The sequence below is a fragment of the Rhinoderma darwinii genome, chromosome 2, assembly GCF_050947455.1.
Source record: "Rhinoderma darwinii isolate aRhiDar2 chromosome 2, aRhiDar2.hap1, whole genome shotgun sequence".
NCBI classification, from domain to species: Eukaryota; Metazoa; Chordata; class Amphibia; order Anura; family Rhinodermatidae; genus Rhinoderma; species Rhinoderma darwinii.
The window spans coordinates 315704775-315725762 of record NC_134688.1 but is presented as its reverse complement, the minus strand read 5'-3'; the positions used below and the strand labels follow the sequence as shown (position 1 = coordinate 315725762).

Sequence of the window (20988 nt, the reverse complement as noted above, 5' to 3'; positions counted from 1 at the left end):
TGACGCACCATGACGTGTCGGTACGTCATGGTGCCGGCGGTTGGAGTATGGGGCCGGCTCATGCGCTGAGCTCGCTCCATATGCTGCGGGTGTCAGCTGTGTAACAGAGACTGCTCTGTTCCTGGCCGCTTAACCACCTAAATGCCACGGTCAAGGGCTTAACAGAAGCCTGTAAAAATGACAATATGCTGCAATTCATTAAGAATTCAGTGTATTGAACCAGCAATCTGGTTCAATACAAGTCCCTAAGGGGACTAATAAAGAGTAAAAAAAAGTTAACGTTTTCAGTATTGGGAAAAAATAAAATAAAATTTTTCCTCTAAAGTAATTTTAAAAATAAACAAAATTGGTATTGCCGTCTCCGTAAAAATCCGAACTATAACAATATATCATTATTCAACTCGCGCGGTGAACGCAGTAAAAATAAAGAAATTAAAACGCCAGAATTGCTGATTTTTGGTCAACTTAGTGCTAAAAAAAAGTATTAAGTCATAAGAATCATATGTAGCAATAAAAATCACATCCCGTCCTGCAAAAATTAAGCGTTCACAAAAAAAAGTTATGGCTTTCAGAATATAGCGAGACAATTTTCCTCTTTTAACAAATAGTTTTTCATTTGTAAAAGTAGTAAAACATTAAAAAAACTAGATGATAAATTTGGTATCGCCGTAATTGTACTGACCAGCAGAATAAAGTTAATTTGTAGTTTGTACCACATGGTGAAAGACTTAAAAATGAACCCCCCCCCCCCCCCAAAATGGAGGAATCGTAGTATTTCCCAATTCCACCCCACATAGAATTTTTTTTTCAGTTTTCCATTACACTATACAGCACTTTAAATAGTGGCAATAGAAACGACCTCTCCCCCTGCAAAAAAATAAGCCCTCACACCACACCATAGACAGGAAAATAAAAAGTTATGTCTCTTGGAAAGTGGGGAGTTAAAAAATACAAAAAAAAGAAAAAAAAAATGCCTTGGACTTCAAGGGGTTAATCTATCATTACCAGAAACAATCAATCAGCCAGGGATAGGGTGCGTTTTTTTAATGAACTCTTGGTAAGGCATATAAAGTCTCAGTTGACTGTGTCTGATTGAATACATATTTAAATTCCTCCTCAGTAAGTAATTGGTCACTTTTAGCATCAGTGAGTAATTGTCTAAGGTCTTACAAGAAAACATCAGTTGGATATGTCTAAAATATTGTATGTCTCTCCTTGTGTAGGGTGACCATGTTGCCCCCTTTGTCTGAGAGTTTAACAACTATTTGATTATTACTCAATTCATCAATGGCTAGCCTTTCTTGCCGGCTCAAATTAGTCTTCTCAGATCTTGACTAACCAAGTTTACGAATGTTTCAATAGTCGCATATTGTGAAAAAGGAGGGATATTTTTAGACCTTGGATGTAATCATGAGAAGGGTGTCATCACCTCGCTTGGGCCCCTCTCACTTTCCATTGCTATTTCTACAAGATCCCTTAATATGGAGCCTTCCATTTTATGTAGGTATCTCAAGTCTAAATCCTCTTTCTTATGATACTTATGTAAAGCTAGCTTCCTCGAAATAAGATCAATATCTAAACACCATGTAAAATTCTAAAAATTAGGTTTGGGAGTCTATCAATTGATAGACCCTTCCTTAGCAGTGACATTTCTTACTGATTTAAGGCAATAGACGAGAGATCAAAGACCTGCATTTCCTCCTCAATAGGTTGGGACAGAATATTAGGGCATTTTATTTGTTGTAAGCCCACTGTTCTCGGTCTACGAGTTGTATCCCAGGTGGGGCTAAAAAAGGAAAGAGATGGAGTAATGGTTTTGGATGTCGTCAAACTGCTGGTTGGGACCTGGGTGCCACGAGTAATTTATGCTACAGAGGACAGGTTTTTTTTTAATTTGTATGTCCTATATTACAAAATTCTATGTATAGAACCGATAAAAACAAGGGGACATATACAAAAACACCGAAAAAGGCCATACTTACAAATGGACACAGCCAGTTCAGAAACACTGATGGAGTGAGCAGGTGCTTTAAATAATAGTAGCCACTCCCACTAGTCTTGAGGGGAGTGGTGTGTGTGGTGCATGGGATGTGTAGTAAGAAATAATATATGAATAGTGTGTGTGCAAGTGTAATACTATAGGTGAAATATAGGGGGCAGTAATGAGTGAAGTGCCTCAATAGAAATAAATGGATAATGGGGTGCAAGTGTGTGAAACATGGAGGGATAGTGTGTACGTCATGAGGCACAACGTGTATAGCCAGGTTTCTATGTATGAACCACAAATGTTAACAGAATTTTGGTAAGTTCTGGTCCAAGTGGTTGTGAAATCCAGCTTCTGTACATGCTCGTTTGAATTAGAGAAAATATTCCTGTGCCAAATATGTGTGAATGTCGGTATGTGTGAATGTCGATGCGTGTATGGGAACATTCTTTTATTTGTTCCTTGAACACATTGACCCATATTTACTAATGCTGTCTAAAAGTTAGACAGCAGAAACTTAAACCAGGCAGGCAAAAAATGTGCCAAATTTATCACAGTGGGGAATGCTGCATAATTTTAGTGCAAACTACACTCCTCAATGAATTTATCAAGGAGTATCGTGAGCATTTTAACCCCACAGGATTTTTGCTGAATTTAGTGGAATTAGGCCATAAAAATTAAGATCTTAAATTATTTTTTTTTCAATAAAACATAGACATTTTTAATTTTTACAAGGCATAAAGGAGAAAAAGCACTCCAACATTTGAAAAGCAATTTCTCCAGATTATGGCAATACACCGTATGTGGTAATAAACTGCTGTTTGGACACATGGTAGGGCTTACTATGGAAGGAGCACTATTTGGCTTTTGGAGCTAAAATTTTGCTGGAATGGTTTGCGGCGCCATGTCACATTTGCAAAGCCCCCTGCGTGACCAAATCAGTGAAACCCCCCAAAAGTGACCAAATTTTGGAAACTACGCCCCAGAAGGAATTTATCGAGGGGTATAGTGAGGATTTTGACCCCACAGGCTTTTTGTTGAATTTAGTGGTATTATGCCATGTGGTTGAAAATCTTAAAAAAAAATCAATACAATTTGGAAATTTTAATTGTTTACAAGGAATAAAGGAGAAAAAGCACCCCAACATTTGAAAAGAAATACCCCACATGTGGTCATAAACTGCTGTTTGAACACATGGCAGGGCTCAGAAGGGCAGGAGCGCAATTTGGCATACAGATTTTGCTGGATTGGTTTTTGGACGCCCCTGTCACATTCACAAAATCTTGAGTTACCAGAGTACAGTGGAATCCCCCAAGAAGTGACCCCATTTTAGAAACTACACCCTTAAAGGCATTTATCATTTGCCTGGACATATGAAAGGGCTCAGAAGTGAAGAACCACATGAGTATGTGAGGCCTATTTTGGTGATTTTCACAATATTGGTCCACAATTGCAGGGATCTGGGGTCAAACAGTAAAACAAACCCCCAAGTAGTGACCCCTGTTTTGGAAACGACACCCCTTACGGCATTTTAAGGGGTGTAGTGAGCATTTTGATCCTACAGGTGTTTTTTCATTAGAAATTAATGCGCTGCGGATGGTGCAAAGTGAAAATTAAAATTTTCCACTGATATGCCATTTTAGTGTGCCCAGTTTCTGCCCCGTGTGCCCAATTTGTGCCACTAAGGACCAATACCCCAAACTACTAAGTGGGTTCTCCCGGGTATGGTGATGCCATATATGTGGACGTAAACTGATGTTTGAGCACACTGTTGGGTTCAGTAGGGAGGGAGCGTCATTTGGCTTTTGGAGTGTGGATTTTGCTTGGTAGTATTTCTGTTTGGGGTTTTGCTGGTATTTGTTTATAATGTTGGGGCAAATGTAAGCTGGGCAGAGTACATAAGAGCATAATAAGAGGGTATGATAATGGGGTAAATAAATAATAATCCGCAGATGTGTGGGGAGTGTCGCACTGATAAATTATGCCCAATCTTATCCTTTTTTGTTTTTTATAAATTCTTTTATTTTCCATTTTCAATATCAAACAAAAGATAATAAAGTGCATACATGTGGAAGCACACACATCGGCACGCAAGCCAGCATAAAGCATCAACAGCAGAAGCTAAAAAACAGCATTGAGCAACTGAGAACATCACTAGAAAAGTAGTCCTGTGCACACTGATACCAGCAGACATGTACAGGAACCAGTAAGAAATACAGGACGAAAAGAAGGTAGAGAGAGGCAGAAGGAAGATGGGAGGGTGAGGGAAGAAGGAGAGTATAGGGAATTATCATAGAGCACCAGACCAGAGGATTTAAAGTCAAGAAGCAACAATGGTCCTAAATTCCGCAGAAGATTGAAATCTAATCCAATTATACCAGGTTTTGAGGAATTTAGCATGGGTTCCTCTCATGGATGCAGTGAGATCCTCCATTCTCATAATCTCCTGAATTTTGCTGAACCACATAGCAATCGATGGAGGACGAGATTGTCTCCACAACACGGGAATGCATGCTGTAGCTGCATTCGCCAGATGGCGAACCACCAAATGCCTGTACGTAGTTAATGGAATATCACACAGATGGAGCGAGAAGAAGGCTGGGGAACATGGAAGGGGAAAGTCTGTAAATTTGTAGGAGATGCGCCACACTTCCGACCAAAAGTCAGTCAACTTTGGGCATTCCCAAAAGGTGTGTCAAATCATGCCCACATGCTCGCCACATCTCCAACACAACGGAGAGACCGCAATCTGGAAGGCACTCTATACCAGCGTGACAAGATCTTAAATCCGGCTTAGTTGAATCTGCTAGCCATGGAGGATTTATGTGTCATTGTAAACAAACGATCCTTATGTGCCGCAGTAAATGTTAGGTCCAAGTCTCTCTTCCAACTAACCAAATCGGAAGGTGTAGAGAGATTGGATGGAGAAATCAGGAGAGCATAAAGTCGAGATAGTGAATGATGTACTGAGCCCGTGCCCGTGCAAAGGTGAGGCCTGATGGTATGAGACAAAATTCGGGAGGCCAACACCGCCCTCACATTTAGCATGGAAAAGCATGGAACGGGCAATACGCGCTTGTTTCCTCACCCATATGAATCTATGTAGTATTGACAACAGGGTTTGGAAGAAGGGACGAGGAATGTGAACAGGCAGGGCTTGGAAGAGGTACAAAATCCACAGTAAAATGTTCATTTTAAATACTGCACACCGACCAAACCAGGTAAAAGTGCCCGTCATCCAGGATTCCAAATCGCTCTTTATGCGTTGAAGAAGCGGGGGATAGTTCACCGCATAAAGGCGAGACAGATCACTGGTAAGTAGGACACCCAAATATTTGAGAGAATCCCTAGCCCATTTAAAGGAGAATGACTCTGACAGATCCTCCACAAGAGACTGCGATAATGAGATATTGAGAGCCTCCGATTTTTGGTAATTAATTTTGAAATTGGACAATATCGAGTATCTACTCAGCTTCGCCAACAGATTAGGCAAGGAAATCCTGGGTGAAGTAAGAAAAAAGAGCAAATCATCCGCATATGCTGAGACTTTGTCGGACCTCTCCCCCAGAGTAATGCCTGCTATATCTGGGTTGGAGCGCATATGACACAAGAAGGGCTGCAAGCATAAAATAAATATTAAGGGGGACAAGGGGCAACCCTGCCTAGTACCATTCGAAATAGAGAGCGGTGAGGAGAAATGTCCATTAACCTTAACCTGGGCCGAGGGGGAGGAGTAGAGTTGAAATCCATTGCATCATATGTGAGTGAATTGAAGGCATGTAGGAAGTGAGGGGAAAGCAGGTCAGAGCAGGCCTTATAATATTGCAAAGGGAGACCATCAGGGCTTGGCGCCTTCCCCAATGGGGAGTCCTTTAATGCCCATGACAACTTGTCTGGGGAAATAGGAGCCTCCAGAGTGGCAAGTGCCTCCTGGGCGATACGTTTCATCCCAGAGGTCTGGAGGTAGGACTCAATCCTCTCCAGATGGCCCCCACCCTGTCAGAAGACGAAGAGGCTCGAGGAAGATTATATAGAGAGTGGTAGTAGGCACAAAAGGCTTCCGTGATGTCATGGGGAAGATGCAGGCGCCGATTGCGGGAGGTGTGAATATGGGGAATATATGTACGAGAGTGGGTTTTTCTAAGTGCCCATGCAAGGGTCCTACCCGGTAGGGAAGGAGAGATTAAGAGTTATAAGAGCATAATCAGAAAAGGTATTATCATCTATGGAAGCCGATGTGAGGCATGAAAGGTATGTATGGCGGAGAAAGAAATAATCTATTCTGGAGTATGAATTATGTGGAGCCAAGGAGTAGTCTATTGTCGACGGGTGCCTGAGACGCCACGCATCGATTAATTGATGTGCATGGAACAACCGACGAATACGACGATGGGCAGACCTAGATAAGGTCGAGTGCCCTTGTGAGGAGTCTAAGGTGGGATCTAGGGGTACGTTCAAGTAACCCCCCAATATTAGAGTACCTTCCAGAAAGTCATCCAACTCCGCCAGGACCCTCTCTAGAAAGGCAACCTGAATAGAGTTAGGGAGATAAAACGAGGCCAGTGTGAACAGTGAGTTAGCAAAGCCTACCTTTCACGAAGAGATACCTTCCCGCTCCATCAGTGCGAGTCCCCACATGTACCCAAGGGAGAGAGCGTGAAATCAGGATGGAGACCCCCTTCGTCTTAGAGTCTGGGGACATGCTACGATACCCATCCGTATAATTGGAATCCGTGAGTTTCGGCATACTATGAGCCCGAAAGTGGGTCTCCTGAAGGAAGGCCATCTTTTTTTTTTCTTCCAGAGGAGACGGAGAATGGAGGACCTCTTCTCAGGGCTGTTCAGACCCTGTGCATTCAGGGAAACAATATTAATGTTAGACATGGTGGGGGGGGGGGGAGAGACAAAGAGGGGAAAGGAAATAAACAATGAAGAAAAAGTCCCCTTAGAAGAGGTAGAGAGACCAGAACAATGTAACAAGACAGCACCAATGGAAAAGGAGTACAAAACCCCTCAACAACTCATCGTGTGCTAGGTCTCCCTAAGAAGGAAAATACTCTCAGACTGAGACACAGCAACACGGGACACTAATGAGGACGACGTCTGCTGCCTGTCCTGACTTCTGGCCTATTCACCTGGGTTAAAAGCACCATCTCCCAGACGACAGAGGATCCACAAACAAACCGGTGAGAACCGTTAAATATACTCTGGACCCAACCGGCTAAATAAGGTGTGGACATCCCGACCCACCTATAAAGAACCACCTACCACTGTAATTCCCAGGGCGGGGCTCCCAGCTCCCTAGGACAGCACGTGTGGGGCCATCAGCATGAACGGCACAGTCAGTGACGGGCACAACAGTCAGAGGGAATATAAGGCAAGCGGCAACAATAAGAACTATGTTGGGAATCCGAACCGAAAGATATCCGGGACCCATACTCCCGTGGCCAACCTATCCTCCCCGCTCTATCCCACAACACGTACCCAGCCGGGCTAGGGAGACACAGAAGCAAGGAACGGGCATGAATGGAGACTTCTGCGGAGACCGCCATACCCCTGAAAGGAGAGACATGTAGAGATTCAACAGAAAGAGGAGCCCCCGTGCCATTGGACTACGAGGAATACCCTATTTTAAAACCAATATGAAAACTGACGGGGACACCCTCTGAACTACACTGCAAAGGGGGAAATAAGCACATGAAATACATGAAATACCGACCGAAGGCCCACAATGTGAGGACTAGGCCATACGGTTAAGATGTAATAGATCAGTCTCTGCGCGGGGATGGTGTCCGCATCTCTGCTGGGCCATCTCTGGGGCGAGGCAGGATTGGGCGAGCTGGATCCAGAAATGGACCACCCCTGGGAAAGAGTGATGTTGGGGCGCAGTCCAATCAGGCAGAAGGGCTGGAGGGACCTCCAGGAACCGAAATGCCTCCTCCAAGTAATCCGGAGATCTAACAGCAAGCTAATGTTCCTGTTTTCTGAGTATGATGTGGAAGGGATGGTCCCACCTGTGCGTATTGCCCGCTGTTTTAGTAGCCTCCAGTAAAGGGCGTAAAGCTCTACGCCTGTAGAGAGTCAATCTGTAAACGTCAGGAAAAATAGTAACCTCTGAACCATTATAGGGTATGGCCCCTTTCTCCCATGCTCTCCGTGCAATGTCCTCCTTCTGTTTGTAGAAATTATGCCTCGAGAGTATGCGTCCTCACACCGCCATGCCAAAGCCACGCCCCTCTTATCCGCTTTTGAAACGCTCTGCACATTTTCTGACGCCGTATTCTGAGAGGCAGAACTTTTTACGTTTTTATCCAATGGAGTTGTGTGGCTTATTTGTTGCGGGACAATCTGTAGTTTTTCATTTGTACCATTTTGTACATGCGATTTTTTTTATCACTTTTTATGCCATTTTTTGCCAAGCAAGGTAACCAAAAACCAGCAATTCTGACTGTTATTTTATATTCTTTTTTTTTTTTTACAGTGTTCACCGTGGGCTATAAATTAAATTTTTACTTTATTCTGCGGTTCGATACGATTACGGCAATACCATATATATATAGCTTTTTGTATGTTTTGCAGCATTTGCACAATAAAATAACTATTTTTTTCTTAAATTTATCTTTTGTGTCCCCATATTCTGAGAGCCATAACTTTTTTATTTTTCTGTCAAAAAAGCTGTGTAAGGGCTTGTTTTTGCGGGACGAGTTGTAGTTTTTATTGGTCCTATCTTGGGGTACATGCGACTTTTTGAACACTTTTTATTCTGTTTTGTGAGGGGTGGTGAACAAAAAAATAGCGATTCTGGAATTGTTTTTTATTTTTATAAAAAAATGACAGTTTTATAGCTTGGGTCGTCACGGACGCGGTGCTACCAAATATGTGTACTTTTTTAACGTTTTAAAACATTTTATATAATAAAATACTTATTATAGGAAAAAAAGGCAGGTTTTTTTTTAAATTGAAACTTTTATACAACATTTTTATTAACTTTTTTTCACTTTTTTTTTTTTGTCCCACTAGGGGACTTGAAGGCCTGCACCTCTGATCTTTAGTCTAATACATTGCTTTACCCACATAGTCAGGGCTGTCAGTTATTCACTGACAGCAAGCCTATTAGGTTCCGTACGTGGCAGACCCAGAGGCCATTGTTAGGCCTCCGGTTGCCATAGCAATGATTGGCACCCCCGCGATCACATCGCAGCAATGCCGATTGGCTACAAACCAGTAGGATGCCGCGATCACGTTTGATCACAACATCTAAGGGGTTAATGACAGGGATCGGAGCTAGCACCATTCCCTGCCATTACAGAAGGGTGTCAGCTGTAACATACAGCTGACACCCATGGCTGATGTCGCAGGCTCATGTCCGGGCGGGACCTAACATGCTTCCATACTTAGCAGACTTGAGGCCAGCGCTTCCATAGAGAATGAATGGAGCGGCAGTGCACACGAGATGCTTGCCGCTCCGTTTAAACTAGGGGTACAGGACCCCCGTTCTCGTAATCAGTGGGGTCCCAGCTGTCTGACACCCACCGATCAGCAAGTAACTTATTGTAACCCAAAGTCCTTAACGACAATTTTACAACATACTAGTACTGGAGGTCATTAAGGGATTAATACTTTTTTTAAGAAAAAGCACTAGATGCTAAACTTTGTAGACACTGAAGGAAATGTATCCTAAAATATCCTAATATGATTGTAGTTTATTGTTTCTTTGGAAACTTTAAAGGGGTTTACCCAACAGAGACATTTATAGCATATCCACAGAATATGCCATAAAGTCTCATAGATGCGAGTCCCCGCTCTGGGACCCACATCTTTTAGAAATTTATGGCTTATCCTGTAGATTTGGTATAAATGTCTAGGTTGGGAAACCCTTTTTATGTGTCATTAATTATAAGGTGATTGTTATAATTTTGTTCAAAAAACTTTATTGTAGATCGTCCGAAAATTCGACTCCCTAGATACCTTCGTCAAATGTATGTGAAACATGTTGGAGAAGCAGTGAATTTGGTTATTCCTTTCCAGGTAATGTAATTGAATTTTCTATGGCTTCCTCACCGAAAATAAACAGCTAAGTACAGTACAATGCAAGCAAAAAACATTAATTTGCATGCTGCGGAAACAATTTGTGTGTGTTTTATAGCATGCTGCGGATTTTCAAATCTACAGCATGCCCTATACAGTATGTCATGGATTTCTTCTGGATTTTTGCCATGGATTTCACCTTTTGCAATGCATAGAGTTAAATCTGCATATAAAACTTCATAAGCAAATTTTCCCTTCATGTGACCGCTAGCTCCACATGGTCCCTATGTCATAGTGTTGGGAACTGCATAAAGATTCCCACTGTATAGTTAAAGAGGTTGTCCTTTACCGGACAACTGATTACCTATCCACAGCTGCTCAAGTGGCCTGCAGGAACCGGATGTCATTGCACAGTATGCAATATACAGAGCCGGAAGCAGTTGGCTCCATACATTGCATAGAGGCCGTGCTGCAGAACTACAGCTCTGCTCTATTCACTTGAATAGGAGCGGGGCTGTAATACTGCAGCTCTGCCGTTATTCCGTAATCATATACTGATGACCTGTCAGTTGTCCAGTAGTCGACAACCACTTTAATACTGATCCCATTTTGTTTTTTCTAAAGAATGCTAAATATCCTTTCACCCATAACTTATTAGGACCTTAACCCCTTAATGACCGGGCATGTTTGTACCTTAATGACCAAGCCAGATTTGTCAAATCTGGTATGTCTGACTTTATCAGAGAATAACTCTGTGAAAGTTTTGAATATCCAAGTAATTCTGACATTGTTTTTTCGTCACATGTTGTACTTTATTTTAGTGGTAAAAGTAGACTGATACGATTTGCGGAAATTAATAAAAAAATAGAAAAATGGAAGAAATTTTGTAAAAATTACCATTTTCCCCTATTTTTAACTGCAATATGTCACATATGTACACACATACTGTACAATTTTTTTAATTAAATATATATTTCTATCTCTTTACTCCATTTTGGCAGCACTTTTGAAAAAATTAAATACATTTTCAGCAATTTAGAGGACTTATAAATTGAATAATAATTTTATAAATTTTGAAGTACATTTTGTTTTCCTGAACCAAGCCAGGTTTTCAGAGGCTCATAGGTGTCAGAATGGTGGAAACCCCCACAAATGACCCCATTTAGAAAACTAGACCCCTTAAGGTATTTACCTAAGGATATAGTAAGTATTTTGACCCCACAGTTTTTTGCTAAATTTAATACATAGCAGGTGAAAAAAAAAATAATTTCACTTTTTTTCATAAAAGTATCAGTTTGAAGACCAATTTCTTTGTAAAGCGACCATGAGAATGAAGAAACACACCACAAAATCTATCACCCTGTTTCTCCTGTTTTCAAAAATACCAACATTGTGGCCCTAATGCGCTGCCTGGACACACGGCAGGACCCAAAAGGAAGGGAGCACCCGGAGGCTTTCAGGACTCATATTTTGCTTGAAAATGTTTTAGGCCCCACTGCACATTTGGAGAGGCTTTGAGCTGCCAGAACGATAGAAACTCCCCATAAACGACCCCATTTAGAAAACTAGACCCCATAAGGTATTTATTTAGGGGTATAGTAATTATTTTGACCCCACAGTTCTTTGCTAAATTTAATGCATATCAGGTGAAAAAAATAATAATTTCACTTTTTTCATAAAAGTATCAGTTTGAAGACCGATTTCTTTGTAAAGCGACCATGAAAATGAAGAAACACACCCCAAAATCTATCACCCTCTTTCTCCTGTTTTCAAAAATACCCACATTGTGGCCCTAATGCGTTGTTTGGACACACGGCAGGGCCCCAAAGGAAGGGAACACCCGGAGGCTTTCAGGACTCATATTTTGCTTGAAAATATTTTAGGCCCCAATGTACATTTGGAGAAGCTTTGAGCTGCCAGAATGATAGAAACTCCCCATAAACGACCCCATTTCGAAAACTAGACCCCTTAAGGTATTTATCTAGGGGTATAGTTAGCATTTTGACCACACAGGTTTTTCGCTAAATATATTGAAATTAGTCTGTAAGAATTAAAATGTACTTTTTTTCTGAAACAACATAGAAATTTTTATTATAACGAAGAAAATGCACCCCAACATTTGTAAAGCAATGTCTCCCGATTACGACAATACCCCATATGTGGTAATAAACTGCTGTTTGGACCCACAGCAGGGCTCAGAAGGGAAGGAGCGCCATTTGGATTTATGATTTTGCTGGAATGGTTTTCGGTGCCATGTCGCATTTGCAATGCACTGGAGGGACCAAAACAGTGGAAACCCACCAAAAGTGACCCCATTTTGGAAAAACCTTCAAGGAATTTTTCTAGGGGTATAGTGAGCATTTAGACCCCACGGGTCTTTTGCAGAGTTTATTAGAATTAGGGCGCGAAAATTAATATCAACATTTTTTCCACTAAAATGCTGCATTTTCTCATATTCACAAGGGATAAAGGAGGGAAAAAACAACCATTTTTTTATAAAGCAATTTCTCCCGAGTACGGAAATACCCAACATGTTGTCATACGTTTTTTCATTAGAAATGAATTAACCCTTTCAGGACTGATCCATATTTTGCTTTCATATTTTAGATTTTCACTCCCCGCTTTCCAAGAGCCCTAACTTTTTTATTTTTCCATCAATAGAGTGGTGTGAAGGCTTATTTGTTGCGGGACAATCTGTAGTTTTCATTGGTACCATTTTGGGGTACATGCGATTTTTTTTGATCACTTTTTATTCAATTTTTTTGCAATCCTGAGCAAAAAACAGGAATTCTGACACCGTTTTTTAGGTTTTCTTTTTGCGGCGCTCACCGTACGCTATAAATGACATTTTTACTTTATTCTGCAGGTTGGTACGATTACGGCGATACCATATGTATATAGGTTTGGTCCTTTTTTTTAGCGTTTGCGCAATAAAATGACTTATTTATAAAAATAAAAATTTCTGTGTCACCATATTCTGAGAGCCATAATTTTTTAGTCAAAAAAGCTGTGTAAGGGCTTGTTTTTTGCGGGACGGATAGAAGTTTTTATTGGTACTATTTTCGGGTACATGCGACTTTTTGATCACTTTTTATTCTTTATTTAGGGAGCGGTGGTGACCCAAAAAATTGCGATTCTGTCGTAGTTTTTTATTGATTTTTGTTGGGGTGTTCATCGTGCGGGAAAAACAACATTATAGTTTTATAGTTGGGTTCGTTACGAACGCGGTGATACCAGATATGTGTACTTTTTTAACGTGTTCATTTTTTTTTCTATAATAAAAGTCTTATTACAGGAAAAAAAGCATTTAGTGTTTATAGAACTTATAACTTTTATTTTTACACTTTTTTTAAAACATTTTTATTACTTTTTTTTACTTTTTTAACTTGTCCCACTAGGGGACACTTAGTCTTGCAGCTTTGATCGCTGCTAGAGTACATTACACTACACACGTAGTGTAATGTACTCTAACTGTCATTGTGACGTGACTGTCACACTGACAGGAAGCAGAGGAGGAACGGCCGGACGCTGTTCCTCCGAGGCTTCCGTGCATGGCAACCTGGAGGTCATTATCTGACCTCCGATTGCCGTGACAAGCATCGGTAGCCCCCACGATCACTTCGTGGGGGCTGCTGATGTGCTTCAAACCACTTAAATGCGGCGACGGCAATCCGTCGCCGCACTTAAGGGGTTATCTGCCGAAATCAGCGGCGATGGTCCGCTGTCCGGCAAGACTGATGTCTCAGCTGTCGGGGACAACTGTCAGCGCGGGTCTGTCACTCTGTGTTTACACAGAGTTACAGTTTGAAATGCGGACGAAAATGAACGTCATGGTGCGGGAACTAGCAGCCGACCATGACGTTCATTTTCGTCCTTGGTCGTTAAGGGGTTAAATAGTCTGACAATTTTAATGATATTTATATAAATCCATACCTGGCTCGAATAGAATATCAACAGTCCACTGATAGCCTTCACGCCTTATTACTCACTGATACGTGGGTGGAAAAAAATATCCTCAACAGGACTACACCTATTATTTCCCCACACAATTTGCCTATTGGAAAATTGATATAAGCCTCAATCTCATTTCTACCATGTTTGGCTTATGCTTATTGTTCATGGTCAGGCCATGATATAGTTATGGGAGTTAGAGTTTGATTTTCTTAGTATGTCAGGGTCACTTCCTTCTCCCTGTTATTTCACACCGAATAGCCACCTCTGTAAATTGGAAACTGAGGGCATGCGTGGAAGAGACATACCAGGCAGACAAGTTGGTACACATCCTCCCTCAGTGAAGCAGGAAGTAAGATTAAACTTTATTGAACAAAGACTTACAAATCTCCTCCCTAGAGATGTGGGACGTGCTTAAAGAGGCTCTGTCACCAGATTTTGCAACCCCTATCTGCTATTGCAGCAGATAGGCGCTGCAATGTAGATTACAGTAACGTTTTTATTTTAAAAAAACGAGCATTTTTGGCCAAGTTATGACCATTTTTGTAGTTATGCAAATGAGGCTTGCAAAAGTCCAAGTGGGTGTGTTTAAAAGTACAAGTCCAAGTGGGTGTGTATTATGTGCGTACATCGGGGCGTTTTTAATACTTTCACTAGCTGGGCGCTCTGATGAGAAGTAACATCCTCTTCTCTTCAGAACGCCCAGCTTGTGACAGTGCAGATCTGTGACGTCACTCACAGGTCCTGCATCGTGACGGCCACATCGGCACCAGAGGCTACAGTTGATTCTGCAGCAGCATCAGCGTTTGCAGGTAAGTCGATCTTACCTGCAAACGCTGATGCTGCTGCAGAATCAACTGTAGCCTCTGCTGCCGATGTGGCCGTCACGATGCAGGACCTGTGAGTGACGTCACAGATCTGCACTGTCACAAGCTGGGCGTTCTGAAGAGAAGAGGATGTTACTTCTCATCAGAGCGCCCAGCTAGTGAAAGTATTAAAAACGCCCCGATGTACGCACATAATACACACCCACTTGGACTTGTACTTTTAAACACACCCACTTGGACTTTTGCAAGCCTCATTTGCATAATTACAAAAATGGTCATAACTTGGCCAAAAATGCTCGTTTTTTTAAAATAAAAACGTTACTGTAATCTACATTGCAGCGCCTATCTGCTGCAATAGCAGATAGGGGTTGCAAAATCTGGTGACAGAGCCTCTTTAAGCCCTATTGGCTCTATTCAGCTGTAAACTAATCTGTACACTCCTCTTGCATTCCAGGGGCGGTGTCTCCATAGGCGTGTTACTGATGCAGTCTCCATCTTGTTACATTCAAGTTCTTTGCGGAATATACTGATATAAAGTAATAATGTTTTTGCAAGCAATATACAGGCTAATGATCCCTGCAAGTAAGGGCCCCATAGTGTTTCCTTGATGATTAAATTAAGCAATGCTCATGGACCCCGGGGTCTGACAACAGCTTACTGCTCTCAGCTGATGTTTTTTGTGATAACCGCAATCTGGGTGCTGACCTACACTCGGCCTGGTTGGCCCATTAGGCTTTTATGAGAAACAGCTTTATTTCCTCTGCTTTCAAATTGAGAAAATGATTTCTACCCAGCAGACCCTAGAGCATAGATTAGCTATACTCATCGACATACAGTAGTGTTAAAAAAATGGCAATCCAACATAATTAACTTGATAAATCAATGTTTTTGGTAGTGATATTTCTACATAGCAAATAATTTAATTGTAAGGGTATGTTCACACGACAGCGTCCGTAACGGCTGAAATTACGGGGATGTTTCCGCCTGAAAACATCCCCGTAATTTCAGCCGTAACGGCATGTGCAGGCGCTTGAACGCCGCGTCCATTACGGACGTAATTGGCGCTGCTATTCATTGGAGTCAATGAATAACGGCTCCAATTACGGCCAAAGAAGTGACAGGTCACTTCTTTGACGCGGGCGTCTATTTACGCGCCGTCATTTGACAGCGGAGCATAAATATACACCTCGTGTGAACAGACAAACGTCTGTCCATTGCTTTCAATGGGCAGATGTTTGTCAACGCTATTGGGGCGCTATTTACGGACGTAATTCGGGGCAAAAATGCCCAAATTACGTCCGTAATTAGTGCATGTGAACAAACCCTCAGTGTAGTAGAAAAAAAACAGACCCAACAATTAGGACAAGCATGCCACTCATTCACATTCAGAGTCATTGAATCATTCATTGAAAGGGGCTTGTTCAAAATAATAGCAGTCTCACTGGCATTCCCTACTACTCGACCACGTTCCTGGCATTGGCGCCTCAATGATTCCTTCTTAACCCCTTAATGACCGGGCCTGAAAAGACATTAATGACCAGCTAAATATTTCTGCTTTTACCTCTCTGCCTTTCAGCAGCCATAACTTTTTAATTTTTTCATTGACGTGGCTGTATGAGGCCTTGTTTTATGCCAGAGAAATAGTATTTTTTTCCCCCACAGTTTGGGGGTGATTTTTTTTTTTTTTATGCCGTGAATATAGGAAAAAGCCATTCTCTGCATTGTTTTTCTTGTTTATTTTTTATCCCGTTCACGTTTTATGCTAAATAACCCATTAGATTAATTCTTCAGGTTATTACAGTCGTATAGATAGCTAATATGTGTAGGTTTTTTGTTTTTATTTAGTGTAGGGGCAGTAAAATATGTCCCCATGACACAGGCTACTGTTAGGGCAGCACATAGTGTGCCCAAACAGCAGGCAAACATAACAGACAGCCCTGGGGTCCTTTCTAGGTCCCCAGGGCTGACTGCAGAGGGATTCCCCGGTGTTTGATCGCATCACCGGAATCCCGGTGATGCGATCAAAGAGGGGTTATTCCCTTTGATCATGCAGCGGTCATGGACCGCGACAATCAAAGGGTTAAACAGCTGGGGTCCGAATGTTTTCCTACCCCAGCTGTATTCAGGAGGCTTCTCTAGGACCAGGAACTGTTAGTTACAGCTCCTGCTTAGAGGATGAGCGCTCATCAGACTCATCTACAGCGACGCCAAAAGACGTAGTTGTAGACTCGGGACCTGCACCGCCTGACGTCAAAAGACGGTGGGCGGTCGGGAAGGAGTTAAAGGATCAATAAGCGTGTGGTGATATCAGGATGGAACTATCTAGAAAGTTTGAGGAGAACACGTGTCAGGAAACTCCCCCTTTGATATTTTGGGTTGCACATAAATGTGCCATCCGGGGCCTGCTAGTGAAGCACGGTGCTCGTTTGAAAAAAGAACAGGTTGCTAAAACAGCCACCCTGATTCAGCCGCCCTGATAAACCCTCACTCGCGACCGAGGTTCTTGCGCAACTTATGCTAGCTTGTAAAAAACTGCAGTCGGAACTAGATATTTACAGTAAACGCTTATTGTATTGCGACCGTCGTCGTAACGTTAGCTAAATCTCTCCGTGAACAACGAGCCCGTAACTTTATCTCTTTCATCTCCCAGCCTACAGGGACACTCACTCAGGACCCACGTGCTATAGCGGATACATTTGGTTCTTTCTATGCTAGCCTATATAACCTTCCTCCATCTAGTGTCTCTGAAGCCTCTCCATGCCAAGCCCCCCTTCAGCAATATATACGAGATTCCTCTCTCGCCTCCCTACCCAGTGGAGTGGTAGAATCTCTTGATTCTCTGATCTCGGTCAAGGAGATCTGTAAAGCACTTAACCTCTTAAGGACGCAGCCTAGTTTTGGCCTTAAGGCTCAGAGCCCATTTTTCAAATCTGACAATATTTCACTTTATTTGGTAATAACTTCGGAATGCTTATAACTAGAGATGAGCGAACTTATCAAAAGTTCGGTTCGGCTAGTTCGCCGAATTTCACAAAAAAGTTCGGTTCGGACCGAACTAGTTCTGACCGAACCTGTCACTTACGTGCGCCGAGCATGCTACTGTCCAGGGTGCTGATAGAGTTAATGGGCTGCACTAACTCTTTCAGCAACCTTCACAGTACATGCTCGGCGCGCGGAAAATACCATAAATGTAATAAAAAAATAAAAATTATACGTTCGTACTTACTTTCCTCCTGTCCGGCCTCCAGCGATGACGTTTCATCCCTTTCGCCGCTGCAGCCAATCACAGGCTGTAGTGGCGGTCACGCACGTCAGGATGACGCTTCATCCCACGTGACCGCCTCTGCAGCCAATCACAGGCTGCAGCGGCGACATGAATGAAACGTCATCGCTGGAGGCCGGACAGGAGGAAAGTAAGTATGAACGTATTATTATTTTTTTGGGGCATGTATGTATGTTGGCATGTATGTATGTATGTATGTATGTATGTATGTATGTATGTTGGCATGTATGTATGTTGGCATGTATGTATGTTGTCATGTATGTATGTATGTATATCTGTGCATGTATGTTGGCATGTATGTATATATGTGCATGTTTGTATGTATATTTGCATGTATATATTTGCATGTATGTATGTATGTTTGCATGTATGTATTTTTGCATGTATGTTGTCATGTATGTATGTATGTTGTCATGTATGTATATATGTGCATGTGTGTATGTATATTTGTATGTATGTATGTTTGCATGTATGTGTGTTTGCATGAATGTATGTTTGCATGTATGTATGCATGTTTGTATGTATATTTGCATGTGTGTATATATATATATATATGTATGTATGTTGTCATGTATGTATGTATGTTGTCATGTATGTATATATGTGCATGTATGTATATATGTGCATGTGTGTATGTATGTATATTTGCATGTATGTATGTTGTCATGTATGTATGTATATATGTGCATGTATGTTTGCATGTATGTTGGCATGTATGTATACATGTGCATGTTTGTATGTATATTTGCATGTATATATGTTTGCATGTGTGTATCTATGTTTGCATGTATGTATGTTTGCATGTATGTATGTATGTTTGCATGTATGTATGTATGTTGTCATGTATGTTTGTATGTATGTTGTCATGTATGTATGTATATATGTGCATGTATGTATGTTTGCATGTTTTTATTTTTGCATGTATGTTTGCATGTATGTTTATATATATGTGCATGTATGTAATTATGTTTGCATGTATTTATGTTTGCATGTATATTTGTGCATGCTTGTATATATGTATCTTTGCATGTTTGTTTGTTTGTATGTATGTATGTTTTCATGTGTGTGTGTATGCATGTATGTATGATAGTTTGCATGTATATATGTGTGTATGTTTGCATGTATGTATATTTGCATGTATATATGTGCATGCTTGTATATATGTATGTATGTTTGTATATATGTATGTATGTATATTTGTATATATGTATGTATGGCCATGTATGATACTGTCTGCTGGCGCCCTGTATCTAAGTCAACTTCACGGCAGGCTTCTATACATGGTATAACAGTCAGTATCACACATTAAACTGAATCTAAGCCTACGACATGTTTTATTTCATAATTATTTTTTTTTACAGGTTTGGTGTTTGGACTACGTCGGTTTCGAGGACTACTTAGATGACGTTTTTTTTTTCTACAATAAAATGGTTAATGAGGGTTGTGTTGGGGGTGCTTTATTTCAATAAAATATTTTATCTATATCTTTGTCTTTTTCTTTTCAAATTTTATTATTACCACTTTAGTAATGGCCGCTGTCTGAGTGACAACATCCATTACTAATGCGAGGCTTAGTGTTAGCCGGTGCAGAGGCTAACACTAACCACCATTATTACCCCGGTACCCAAAACCACCAGGGGTGCCGGGAAGAGCCAGGTACGATCCAGTACCCGACCATCTGTTGTGATGGTCGGGCCCTGGGGCGGCCGCAGGCTGGTATTATGAGGCTGGGAAGGGCCAAAAACAGTGGACCTTCCCACCCTTGTAATGCTAGGCTGCTGCTGCTGTGTTGTATCTGGCTGGTTATAAAAGTGGGGGGGACCCCACGTCATTTTTTTAAATTATTTATTTATTTACATTTTTTTTTTTAAAAAGACATGGGGTTCCACCCAATTTATCATAACCAGCCACATACAACACAGTGTTATTAGCCTGGGAATGGATAAAACCAGTGGCCCTTCCCACCCATGTAATGCCAGACTGCTGCGGCCTTGTATATGGCTGGTTATTAAAAATGTGGGGGACCCGTCTATTGCTAAATTTGTTAAATTCCAAAAAAAAAACGACGTGGGGGTCCCCCCCCATTTTTATAACCAGCCCGATACAACACAGCAGCAGCAGCCTAGCATTACAAGGGTGGGAAGGTCCACTGATTTGGGCCCTTCCCAGCCTCATAATACCAGCCTACGGCCGCCCCAGTACCCGACCATCACAACAGATGGTCGGGTACTGGATCGTACCAAGCTCTTCCCGGCACCCCTGGTGGTGGTGGGTACCGGGGTAATAATGGGTGGTTAGTGCTAGCCTCTGCACCGGCTAACACTAAGTACCGCCTTAATAATGAACGCTGTCAATCAGCCAACTGCCATTATCTAGGCACTAATAAAGTTTGAAAAAAAAAACACAAAGACAATTCTTTTTTATTGAAATAAGAAATCCCCAACAAAACCCTCGTTAACCATTTTATTAAAATTTGAAAAAACGCAGATCTACGCAGTAGTCCAACGAATCGAAGATGTAGTCCAATCGGTACATCAAAATCTGCAACAACATAAAAAAAAACAGTTATCAATGTGAACAATACCAATACTTCTACTCACCTACACACATATATACACGCACACACAAACAAACAACCATACACAGACACACACATATATACACAAACACAACAAGATATACACACACACATAAACAGACAAACACACACATATACACGAACTCACACATATACAAACAAAAACACACATATCCAAACACACGCACACACACAGTTATACACACATACACGAACACATATACACAAACACATATACAAACAAAAACACACATACCCAAACACACATATACACAAACACATATACACAAACACACACCCATATACACACATACAAAAACACACACAAACATCTACA

General features: G+C 41.5%; 1 long non-coding RNA gene across 1 annotated transcript in view; it reads left to right on the top strand.

Moving 5' to 3' along the window:
- The window catches only part of LOC142741233 (uncharacterized), a 48261-nt gene extending 38269 nt beyond the window's left edge, over window positions 1–9992 (top strand). Inside the window, exon 3 of the long non-coding RNA XR_012881039.1 lies at window positions 9924–9992. This is a non-coding gene — a long non-coding RNA (uncharacterized LOC142741233). The remainder of the gene's footprint in view (window positions 1–9923) is intronic.
- Window positions 9993–20988: the final 10996 nt, after the last annotated feature.